Below are 13215 nucleotides of genomic sequence, written 5' to 3'. Positions count from 1 at the left end.
TGTTATTTAAAACTGTATTTTACTTAAAATCTATAATAATTAGCGCGCATATTTTAATTTTATCTGCCAGAGTGTCTCTGCCATTGAGAAGCAGTCAAAAAATTATTTTCCAAACAAAATCTTCTGACTTTCTAGTAAAACTAATATGGTGGTTATATTCATATTATGCTTTTAGTTCATATGAGGCTGTTAACGTTAATAAAATTTGATACTTATTAAATAGGTAGGATATTAAGAAAATGTTGAGAAAAGAAAAATTGGTCTACAGATTAAATATATTAGATGAATATGACATGAAACTGTGAGTGTAGATTTTATGTGTTACCTAAGTTGGAATACTATACATTGCTTTCCTAAGCCATAAATAATAGTTTACTGGAAAAATGGGTAATGTTTGGTAATGGTTTTCAAATCACTATAAGCATTTAGGAAAACTTGAATTATTTGGCTTACTATACTGATAGAAAAGTTGTGCATACATTTTACTGTGATATATGTATTTATATACACACATATGTAGTATATATATATGATATACACTATCATATTATGATAGTAATTTTTTTATGAACTGTACTTCAGTAAGATGCTTTAAATAATACTATTAGTAATGAATTTCAAAATAATTCTGTAATGATTGGGACCTACTCTTTTAATATCTAGTATCTTAAAAATCTAGTATCTTAATACATGTGAGGATTGATTTAAAATGAAAGAATTCATAAGAATAAGTCATGTTTAAGAAAGGAAAATAAGTAAAAGTTCATTATCTAGTATGAACAAGGTACTGTGCAGATGCTTTATGCACAGTATTTTGCTTGAGACTCTAAAGAGCCATGTGACAGGAGTTAGTGCTCGCGCCCCTCTTTACCTGGAGAGGAAGCTCCGCCTCAGGGAATTGAAACAACTTGCCCTGGATCACACAGTTAATACTGCAAGAGCTGAAATTTAAGCTGAAATCTATTTGTTGTCAAGTCCCATGTGTTCTTGGAACCTCCCATGGCTTTGTACTACAAGAAGATGAATACCCAGTACTAAGTGACAGCAGTAAACAATCACTGTAATTGTTTATTATATTACTCCAATTCATACTTCTTAGGGATGCTTTGGAGATTCTGTTGAAAAGACTACTGACGGAGGCAAATCATGTTTATTTTGTAGATAAGCCCTACTGTTTAAGGGCTTTTGCTTCACAGTTGTTCTCCAAATGTTTATTAGGTCTAAAATTGAATAGTGAGCAGATTATTTGTTGTGGTCATGGTGGTTCTCTCTCTACATCAAATCTATTCTAAATTGTTAGTCTAATCTAATCATGGCGATCCTATTTTCCATGCTGATAATTAGCATAACAATGGACATTGCAACTAATCCTAGGCAATGGGACATAAAAGGAATTCTCCTACAGCCTTCTGGGAAAGTTTTTCTTGATCATAAGAAAAAATGACCAAGGATGAAGGTCTTCCTTCTTGGTCTATGCACCGTCATGTCAAGATGTGGTTTATAAAATCCTTATAGCCATCTTTTAATTTTTTTTTAATTTTTATTTAATTTATTGTTTTTTAAATTTATATCCAACTTAGCATATAGTGCAACAATGATTTCAGGAGTAGATTCCTTAATGTCTTTTACCCATTTAGCCCATCCACCTTCCAACAATCCCTCCTGTAACCCTCTGTTTGTTTTCCATATTTAAGAGTCTCTTATGTTTTTGTCTCCCCCCTTTTTGCTTCTCTTCCTTTATGTTTAACTGTTTTGTATCTTAAAGTCCTCATATGAGTGAATTAATATGGTATTTGTCTTTCTCTGATGGACTAATTTAGCTTAGCATGATACTCTAGATCAGTTGCAAATGGCAGGATTTCATTCTTTTTGATTGCTGACTAATACTCCATTGAATATATATATATAGATATAGATATAGATATAGATATAGATATATATATATATAGATATAGATATAGATATAGATATATACCACATCTTCTTTATCCATTCATCCATCAACTGACTTGTGGGCTCTTTCCATACTTTGGCTATTGTTGACAGTGCTTCTATAAACATTGGAGTGCATGTGTCCCTTTGAAACAGCACACCTGTATCCCTTCGATAAATGCCTAGTAGTGCAATTGCTGGGTCATAGGGTGTTCTATTTTTAACTTTTTGAGGAACCTCCATACTGTTTTCCAGAGTGGCTGTACCAGTTTGCATTCCCACCAGCAGTGCAAAAGTGATCCTCTTTCTCTGTATCCTTGCCAACATCTGTTGTTGCCCTAGTTGTTAATGTTAGCCATTTTGAAGGTTGTGAGGTGGTATCTCATTGTGGTTTTGATTTGTATTTCCCTGATGATGAGTGATGTTGAGCATCATTTCATCTGTTGGCCATCTGGATGTCTTCCTTAGAGAAGTGTCTGTTCATGTTTTTGGCCCATTTCTTCATTGGATTATTTGTTTTTTGGGTGTTGAGCTTGATAAGTTCTTTATAGATTTTGGATATTAACCCTTTATCTGATATGTCATTTGAAAATATTTTCTCCTATTCCATTGGTTGCCTTTTAGTTTTCCTGTTTGTTTCCTTCGAAGTGCGGAAGGTTTTTATTTTGATGAGGTCTTACTAGTATAGCCATCTTGATAGTAATCTGTAAATAGAGCCAACATTAAAGTTCTCAAAGCAGAGAGAGAACATTGGACCTTGATAGTCAAATGAATCAGGAACTACCCATGGGTGCAATATTAACCAACTATTTATTTATTTATTTATTTTAATTTTTAAACATTTATTATTAAGAAAGAGAGAGCATGAGTAGGTGAGGGGCAGAGTGAGAGAGGGACACAGAATCTGAAGGAGGCTTCAGGCTCTGAGCTGTTAGCACAGAGCCCAATGCAGGGCTCAAAATCACAAACCATGAGATGATGACCTGAGCCAAAGTCAGATGCTTAATTGACTGAGCCACCTAGGTGCCCCTGAACCAGCTATTTAGAATGTTCTATGCTTAATTTCTGTTACATGACCTAATAAACCACTTTCTTGTATAATCTGCTTTGAATAAAGAATATTTTTTCTTTGCAACAAATAAAAATTTTTGTGGTGGGTGGGAGTTGTGGTATAGTGTTTGGTTTATGGAGCTGGGCATTGCCAGTCAAAGGTTCTAAAATGTACTTGAACAAATGGAGAATTGAGGGAGTAGAACATTGAGGTCTTACTCTTAGAGGCTGGTATGAAGTGACACTTGTTATTTGATTTAAAAAAAAAACTGGAGAACTAATGCTTGTTGTGGCTTTGAAAATTGACTGTGTGCCTACAGATGCTCCACAAATAGAGAATATGATAAGAAAAATTAGTAATACTAGATCACATTGGCTATTTTTATAATCCAAAATAAACAAACATAGGGTAAAGGTGGCCTGTTTGGAAATTGAAAGATAAAAACTTGGTTTTACTTAGGCAATACCTTTCTGGATGTGACTTTAAAAATAAGTTGAAGGTGGGGCACCTGGGTGGCTCAGTTGGTTAAGCCTCCGACTTCGGCTCAGGTCAGATCTCACGTTCGTGGATTCGAGCCCCGCGTCAGGCTCTGTGCTGACAGCTAGCTCAGAGCCTGGAGCCTGCTTCTGGTTCTGTGTCTCCTTCTCTCTCTGCCCCTTCCCCTCTCATGCTCTATCTCTCTCTGTATCAAAAATAAATAAAACATTAAAAAAATTAAAAAAAAAGAGCCTGCTTCTTTAAAAAAAATAAGTTGAAGGAGAGGGGCACCTGGGGGCTCAGTTGGTTGGATGTCTGACTTTACATCACATCATGATCTCATAGTTTGTGGGCTCGAGCCTCGTGTCAGGCTCTGTCCTATTAACCTGCTTCAGATTCTGTGCCTCTCTCTTTGCCTCTTCCCCTGCTCATGCTCTGTTGCTCTCTTCCTCTCAAAAATAATAGATAAGCATTAAAAAATTAAGTTGAAAGAGAATTTTAAAATTTGAATTTTTCAAGATCAAGTACAGTTGAATTCTGTGCCTTAGGCTAAAGTGCTGACAATGGTTATGATGTTGAAGATGTAGCAGGAGAGAAGTTTGGAAAAAAGGCAAACCTTATTTCCTTGACTTGTTACAAGTACCTTCTATTATTTTCTGTTACACCTCAGGGACAGAAACAGGATCATACATGACAAACAATATGAGGCAATTTTTTGAGTTAAGAGTCTCATGGTAGAAACTGTTAAGCAGGACTGTTGAATAGAAGCCAATGCCAGTGGAAGAATGGAGTTTCCAGACTTCTGGATTAGGTCTAAAGAAATGCGTTGATCATTGTTAGAAATCCATAGGTCTGATCAGATGTAGCTACACTAAAAGCTTCACTTTTAAATGAGAAGTCAAAAACCAGAGAAATGCCAGGTTTGATAACAGCTTGGTACTGTTCAACACATAAAGCAAGTTCCTAGGTTCCCCGGTTTTGTGAGGAGATGAGGTAATAAGTCTACAGCCCCCTGAAAAGACATTCTCCACAAGACTTTGCTCATTGTGGCCATGGAGGAAAATGGAGGAGGGATAAGCCTTTCAGAAAGCAGAAACATGAGCTACCTAGGAGCATATTCCCTTCTCAGACCTGAAAATATGTACTTTTCCCATCAGAGAATGTAGGCTATTAGGATTCTATAGAACAATGATTACTTGATTTTTTTTTTTTATCGGCCCCGTTTGTGATGTTTTAGGTCTGCTACTGTTTTTTTTTTTAATTCCACTCTTGATTGGTGTGTAAAAGTGAGAGAGTAGATACTTTATCATTTAGATTGAGTTCACTAAGCAGTTTGGACTTACTAGAGGTAATGGCTGTTACTTGGAAATCTTGGACTTGGAGCTTGATGCAGGGACCAGTTGAGACTTTGGATCTAGTCCTTTAGGGAAGGGATAGAAAGAGGTAGGGCTGGGCAGCTTTGAAAATAAGGTAGTGACGGGTGTATGGATATTTTGTAGCTAAAAGAGTAGTTAACATTGATGTGTGAGTAGTCAGCAACCATCAAAAATTTTTTAAATATTTATTTTTGAGACAGAGTGTGAACAAGGGTGGGGCAGAGAGAGAGGGAGACACAGAATCTGAAACAGGCTCCAGGCTCTGAGCTGTCAGCACAGAACCCAGTGCAGGGCTTGAACCCACGAACTGCAAGATCATGACCCACTTAACCAACTGAGCCACCCAGGTGCCTCCCAAATTTTATTCAGTATCTGGTTGAATAAAGTCATGTGTTTGAGAGAAAACCAACTCATTCTTAGTGTCAGAGATATCCTGGTTAGTCTGAAGATAATCTCATATGCCTTGCTGATTATTCTTCAGGATATAACTGAACTCTGGCCATTGAGATGCATACAGAAGTTTTCTGGAAGCTGCTATGAAATTTTTTTTTCACACCCCTAGGAGAAGTCTTTGGGAACCCATTTTCTCCTGCATTAGGTGCAAATAGGGAAATCTCCATTTTTTTCTACATCAATAGCAAAAAAGTAAACTCAAGACGAAATCAATACTGTTGACAACAGAACAAAATGATGGAGATCATCCTTTAGATGCATAGTTGGTGATTTGAATATAAAGCACTTGAAGCTTGATATAATGATGTCCTCATTCTTTAAAATGAGCCAGCTCCTGTGATTTAGGATTTTAGGATTTTCTGTTACTTGAAATACAAATGGTAAAGGCTGCCTTTGGACATTTCAGAAGGCAGCATATATGAATCTAAAGGCAGTTTCTCATACCGTGTTGACTGAAATGTCATGAGAACAGTCAACGAGTGTGCACTTAACAAGGGTAAAGATGGATTTGTTGACTTGAGGTTGAGCAGCATGTTGAAAATGGAGGGACATAGGGTAGACAGGAGGAACCCAACAGAGTAAGGGGAAGAAGAACTTGACACAAGTCACAGTTAAACATTGGGTGAGTTCTAATTGATTATTAATGTTGATGCTCAGCATGGTCTTGAAGTGGAAACTGAGGAGCAAGAATTGATGCTTCACTAATAATGACTTGGCTTTGAAAGTAATAATTTTTTGAGCACCTGTTTTCTATTCTTAAAATGGGAGGATTGGAGTAGATGCTGTCTAAAGTTCCATCCACCCCCAATTTTTTTGGTCAAGTTAACACTGGGGTTTTCCCTGGGATAATTTATGGAAGACTTACTTTACTTAACAGTTTGTTACAGAGAGCTTTGTTCTCCATAGGCTGACTTAGTGTGATATAGGTGAAAAGATGTTTACAAACCATGATGAAACCTGTACTCTTGTAATTCTTAAATCATTTCTGTTTGAACAAGGAATTGTAGTGTAGCTTGTTTACCAACAGCCCCACCTTATCCTCCCCACCTCAAAACTTTTTAATGCACTCTGTATTTCATAATATTTTTAAGGTTTTAAACTTAAAAATTAATAGTAATTTAAATGATGTTAAGTATTCAATAGTTGATATAGTTTGACCAAGAAAAATAGTTTTTTCTGATATCCCTTTTAAGATTGCCTAACACCAATTAGTTGGCCAATTATAGAATTTGAAATAATGTATTTCAGCCAGATGGTGAGAGATGTTTTATGAATCAAATTCATAGTATAGATTACATATGTTTTTACTTACTCTTCAGTGGTAGATGTTTACTGTTCTTTACAGCAATTGAACATTAAGTTTATAGATTGAGAAATAAATATTGATGAGAATAAAAATTACACCAGGTCTGTTGTTCATTAGGTATTTATTACATTGTGTATGTATATGAATTGTATATGGAACAGTTTAAAAATCTACATAAATTATTTACTATAAGTAAAATGGATTTAAGAAACAATTTATATTATTAAAATACATAGTGCTCCTTTCCTTTGCACGTATTTAACATTTGTAATATTTCTAAGTATTTCTAAGTATAAAACTGTTTTAAAAGCTGGTATATATCTGGAGAAATGTAGTTACATATAGGTTGTGGAATACCAAGTTGTGCATCCTTTCCTTCACTTAATAATTTATACTTTAATTCAGAGAAGGGTTTCCTTCTTCACAAAGGGAATGTCATTTTGAAAAACAAAATATACTCTGACATTAAAATTCAGATTTTAGCAGTGAAAATTGTCCTTAAGTTTGTGTTTTTTATTACTTTGGTGCTTTTGATACCACATATGTGTTTTCTTTACACCTTAAAGCTAGAGATTTAGTAAATAAGCCACATAAAGAGTAATAAAATTCAACAATTTCGGTTGCTTAGAATCATATGTATATTCTTCTACTGTAAATGTGATTGTGATAACTATATGAATGATAGGACACATTCAAATATTTTGCTAGAACATCTTCATGTATATTCATTCATTTTAAATTCATTTGGAAAGTATGTTGTTAAATGTCTCTAATTAGAATACAATATTTTTTTCTCTTCTAGGAAAAAATTAGTATTAAGTTTAAATGTAGTGTTTTCTTAAAAATAATTCATGCCTCAACCAATAAAAACTTGTTCAATAATATAATTTGAATTCTTATTCTTTCCATGTTATTAGATTTAGAATTTCTGTATCTTGACTTTAATGAAGATCACAACATTGCAGAAAAATTATCAAATTAGAGACTTTAACTTTATGTCCTAGAGAGCACGCATGCAAGGGAGGGGCCAAAAGAGAGAGAGAGAGAATCCCAAGCAGGCTCTAAGCTGTCAGCGTGGTGGGGCTTGATCCCACAAACCGTGAGATCATGACCTGAGCCAAAATCAACAGTCAGATGCTTAGCTGAACGAACCACCCTGGTGCTCATAAGTCACATAGAGTTTTTGTATTTTTTAGGAAAATATACTTTAGAAATAATCTGGTTTTCATTTTTATGAGCTATCATAGGTAGGCATAATTCCCATAAGCTACATCACCAGTTTAGGAAGGAGAACTTAAATACTTACTATAGAACTTGCGACTCTTAGTTTTTCTTGAAAAAAAAAAAAAAGCTGACTAACAATTACAGAATTGGCATTGTGCAGTGAGACATCAAAGAATAAAGTTACAGAAAATATTGTTAGAAAAATATATTCAAGCATATGCTTTTGAAATAGATACATATCATAGTGGTTGGCACATACATACCCAAACGGGTTGGAGAAATGAGGCCTCCATGTATGGCTTGATCGAAACGCCTGCCATTCTCATCCACTTTGAAGGGAGGATGGCATCCTCCTACGTGGTGCATTTGTTTCCTTCTTATATTGTTAAATGCCTGTGAACATTTTACTTCCCTTAACAAATTTTGTTACTCATTAAGGGTTATAGAAAACAGTATTTTAGGAAAAAAAGGTTACCTATATTGCTGGTTCCCAGCTCTGGTTGTGTATCAGAATAACCTGAAGGCTTTTAATAAATACTAATATTTGGGTCCTCCCCCAAACAAATCAGGATCAGGTTAGAGTCAGGCAGTGGAATTCCCCAGGTGATTCTAATGTGTAATGTGTAGTGTGGTTTAAAGACTTGTCAATATGGCGTAAAATTCTCCTCAAACTATTATCATAACATTTTGTATGACTAGATTTGATTTGATGTGATTTAATTCATGAGTCCTGTATATCTTGAAAAACTAAAAAAATTAAAAAATTTTTTGACTCACAATGTTATGATTTTATTGCTGATGTTTACCAACTATAGCTTTTGTCATATAAATATATGCTAAAAGGAATGTAATCTAACAAAATGACATCACTTTATTGATGGTCAATCTTTGGAAATGTTTCTATTGATATAAATTAATATCAAGAATGGTTTGTGGCTAAAAAAAAAAAGACATGGGAAAACAAATAGAAGCATAGTTGCTATTTACTGCCCAAATGTAGGCTATTAATTTCCTCTTGCTGCTATAACAAATAACCACAAACCTAGGGTAGTGGCTTCAACGGATATTTTCTTACTGTTCTGAATGTTGGAAGTCCTAAAATTGCTGTGCCATCAAGGTTTCATTCTTTTTGTAAGGCTCTAGGAGAAGATCCCTTTCTCTTCTTTTCTAGCTGCTAGAGGCTGTTTGTTTTCCTTGACTTGTGACTCTTTCCTACATATTCAAGGAGCATTTTAACAATTTTTGTTTCCTTAGTCTCATCTCTTTCAATTCTTGTCCATCTTCTAATTATGTTTTTGATGCTTTGGCTTTACCCAGGTAAAGATAATCCATGATGATCTTCCCATTTTGAGATCCTTAACACTTGCAAAGCTTCTTTGGCCATGTAAAGTAAAAAATTCACAGGTTCTGAAATTTGGACAAGGGTATCTTTAGGAAACATTATTTTGTCTACCATAAGCAACTTTGACCTAGTATTTTCCCCCCAAATCTGGCATTTTTGTTTGTTTGTTTGTTGTTTTTTGCTTTGAATAAATTGTCTGCAAAGAAAGGAATGAAAAGAAATTCAGCATTAGAGTTTGAAAAGCAATCAGGAAAGTGAAAAGAATACTTTAACCAGTGAAAAGTTTAAGGAACTCTTGAACATGAGTTTTAAGACTTTGAATCAAATCACTTCTATCATTGGTTTATTATATAAACCACATCACTTCTCTCATTGGTTTGTTATATAATTAGAGTTTGAGTTTCCAAGAGTATCTACATAGAGACAAGATTTGTGTGTACATAAGACATTCTCAAGATACACACCATGGTTATATTTCCTTATTTCTTCATGTCTTCATATTCTTCATCAGTAAATGGACATTGAAAAAAATTTATGGGAGTTTTGGTGCCTAAGTAACATAGCAAGAACAACATAGTAAGTGAACAATAAATATTAGTTATTAGTAGTAGTATTGCTTATCAGTAAAAAAAAATGCCTATGTAGACATTTTGCCAACATTTAATTATTGTTATCTTGGTAGGCTTGTGTATTATTTGGCAAGGAACATATCTTCATTGGATGCTTTTATGTGTCACATGTTCTTATTAATGTCCTGAGGTAGATAGATGATACAAAAATAAATCATTGATATTCTGCCTTCAACTGAATATATAATATCCTGTTCAGGAAAGAAATTTAAAAATACTCTAAAAGAGGTTCAGAAAAATTATTTTAGTGTGGAGGATAAAAGGTTTTTGATAAGAGGTATGTATGCTACATTACTTTCTTTTTAAATTTTGTTTTATGTCTTTATTTTATTTTTTTGAGAGAGACAGAGAGTGAGAGGGGGAGGGACAGAGTGAGAGGGAGACACAGAATCTGAAGCAGGCTCCAGGCTCTGAGCTAGCTGTCAGCACAGAGCCTGATGTGGGGCTTGAACCCATGGACTGTGAGATCATGACGAGCTGAAGTCGGACCCTTAACCAGCTGAGCCACCCAGGAGCCCCTACATTAGTTTCTTAAAGTTAACATAAAATTTTTTACCCTACTACTTTCTAGTAATTCATGTAAGAATTTGTGTGTGCATGAATGTGTTTGTAGTCTTCATTTTCCACCGATGACTTTTTTTTTTTTTTTTAAATCCTAAAGTACTACAGACATCAGTATGCATCTTCAGAAGTTCTGCTCAACAACTGTACTTCATATGGTTTTGGAATCATTAGTAAAAGATTTTGGGTTCCACCCTAAATATTCTTGCCCATTCCCTGATGCCAGCAGACAAAAATCATTTGCAACTGTCATACCATTCTTTGTGTGTGTCACTTCCATCTTTGACTGCCCTGAAATACGTCCCACTCTCTTTCCTAGGTGCCACAGCCTTCCAAGTAAATGTTCTCTTCGTAAAGTCAGCAGCCAGACATGTCAGCAGCAGCCAAAGGAAAGGCCTTAAAGCTCTCTTCAAAAACATTCATGTGTCTCAAACAAGTTCTAATCAGGCCTGCCATTTGTCCCTTTTACCCCTATCCTTGGCAACAGCCGGAAACCTCCCTTAATCTCTTTACTGCTGTTTACACTTTACTGAAATTATCTTCTGGCTCTCCATTTGATGGAAAAAGTTGGTATAGTGGGTTTACAGACAGATTTAAAAAAAAGGTTCTTAGTAGTTATAGTTCTTGGACAGACTGCAGTTGCTATGGTAGGCCTACAAAAATTCCAAGGGAAAATAGCCCTGAAGTTGAAGGCCCATGTCAAGTGATGCCCAGCTTTAAAAAACTGTCATGTACACCTGCTGCGTAAGCTCCTGTACTTGTATTTAAACAGTAAAAGTAGGTTATGTGAAGAATACGTTTAATGGGGAGAATGTGTTTTCAAAATGAACTGCTCTGGATTTTTTAATTTGCCTTGGAACTTGTTAGTGCTGAAGAGTATTTGGCAGAAGAAACATATACATTTATTATTTTCTTCTCTGATTTGGTACATTGATACCTTTTGTTCTCATGGGGACAACCTTCAACTGATTATCTCCAGATCTCACTAATAATCTGATCTCTGCAATCTTAGTTCTAACTGCTTCATATAATTGTGATTCTATATGTTGCCCAGAGACTATTGGACAGAAAATTCTCTATCACTGCTTTAAAAAAAAGTGAATTATTACCACTTTCTTAAAAAAAGTAAATTAATGAATGAAGCGGACCCTAGTAGAACATAATACATCATCCTGTTTTGGATATTTAGTACATCTTTGTTTTAAAGCTGAAGTTCAATATCGAAAAGTTTGTCTGTAGTGTACAGTTCTGTTCATTTTAACAAATGTAGCCAGTAACCAGCAGCACAATCAGGATAGCAGAGCTCTTCTCTTAAAAAAACCCCTCACCCTATCCTTTCTTAGTCATACACCTCTTCACCCTTTGGCAAATGGTGTTCTATCTATTGTTATAGATTCCTGTGCCTGAAGTTTTGGCTTTTTAACATTGTCATATAAATGGGATCAAGCAATATGTAACCTTATGAGTCTCTCTGCTTTCACTTAGCATAATGCATTTGAGAGTAATTTGTGTTGCCTCTTGTATTAAGCTCTCATTGCTGGCTAGTAAAGTTTTTGTCATTGTACCATGTTTGCTTATCATGATCCTGTCTGGTGTATTTGGTTTGTTTCAAGATTTTGCTGACAATAAGTAATGCTGTCACAAATGTTTTTATACAAGTTGCTTTTCTTTTTCTTAGAATCTCTGCCCTTTTATTTTTTAGTGTTTATTTATTTATTTTTGAGAGACAGTTAAAGAGCAAGCAGGGTAGGTGTAGAGAGAGGCAGGCTCCATACCATCAGCACAGAGCCGCTCGCGGGACTTGATCCCAAGAGCTGTGAGATGGTGAACTGAGCCAGAACGGAGAGCTGGATGCTTAACTGACTAAGTGTCCCAGGCACCCCTCCTGAACAGATTCTTAAGTGATCAGATGTTTTAATGTTTTTAGAGTAAACACTTGGGTTGTGATTGCTGGGTCATATGGAAAGTGGACATTTACCTTTATAAGATTTTTTTTTGATAATTATTTCTTTCGAGAGAGAAAGAAAGAGAACATCTGCATGAGCAGGGGAGGGGCAGAGAGAAGGAAAGAGAATCCCAAGCAGGCTTTGCACTGACAGTGATGCAGGGCTCGAACTCATAAACCATGAGATCATGACCTAAGTTGAAATCAGGAGTCAGATGCTTAATCGATTGAGCCACCCGGGGCCCCAACTTTTTTTTAAGCTGTTTTTCAGAGTGGGTCTATCATTTTGCATTACTACTAGAAGTATGTAATTTCCAGTTACTTTACATATACACTAGTACTGGCTATTTATTTTTATTTCAGCCTTTGCAATAGATGTGTAAAGGCATCTTATGTAGTTTTAATTGATGTCTCCGTAATGGCTAATGGTACTGAACCTCTTTTTATGTCCTTATTTGCTATCCTTATATCTTCTTTGCCGAGTGATGTTCATTTGTTTTGCCTGCTTTTTGTAGTCTTGATATTGTCTCTTGAGTGTTTTTTATATGCTCTTCATTAAAGTCCTTTGTCTCATACAAGCTTTACAATTGTTTTTATCCCAGTGTGTATGTGTTTTTTTATTCTTATAGTGACATCTTTTATAGAATAAATATACTGATTTTTATGAAATCAAATGTATTAATTTTTTTCTCTTTTGGAGTGTTTTATATAAGAAATCTTTGTTTAATCCAAGGTTACAAAGATCTTCTTTTATATTTTCTTCTAAAAATTACATAGTTTGCGGTTTTACATTTAGATATATGACCCATTTTGAAGAAATTTTATTTAAGACATAAGGTACAGGGTTTTTGTTTGTTTGTTTGTTTTTACAGATAACAAATTCTACCATTATTTGTTGACAAGACTATCCTTTTGCAAT

This window comes from Suricata suricatta, chromosome 2, assembly GCF_006229205.1.
Source record: "Suricata suricatta isolate VVHF042 chromosome 2, meerkat_22Aug2017_6uvM2_HiC, whole genome shotgun sequence".
Lineage (NCBI taxonomy): Eukaryota > Metazoa > Chordata > Mammalia > Carnivora > Herpestidae > Suricata > Suricata suricatta.
Note: the sequence above shows the minus strand (reverse complement) of the source record.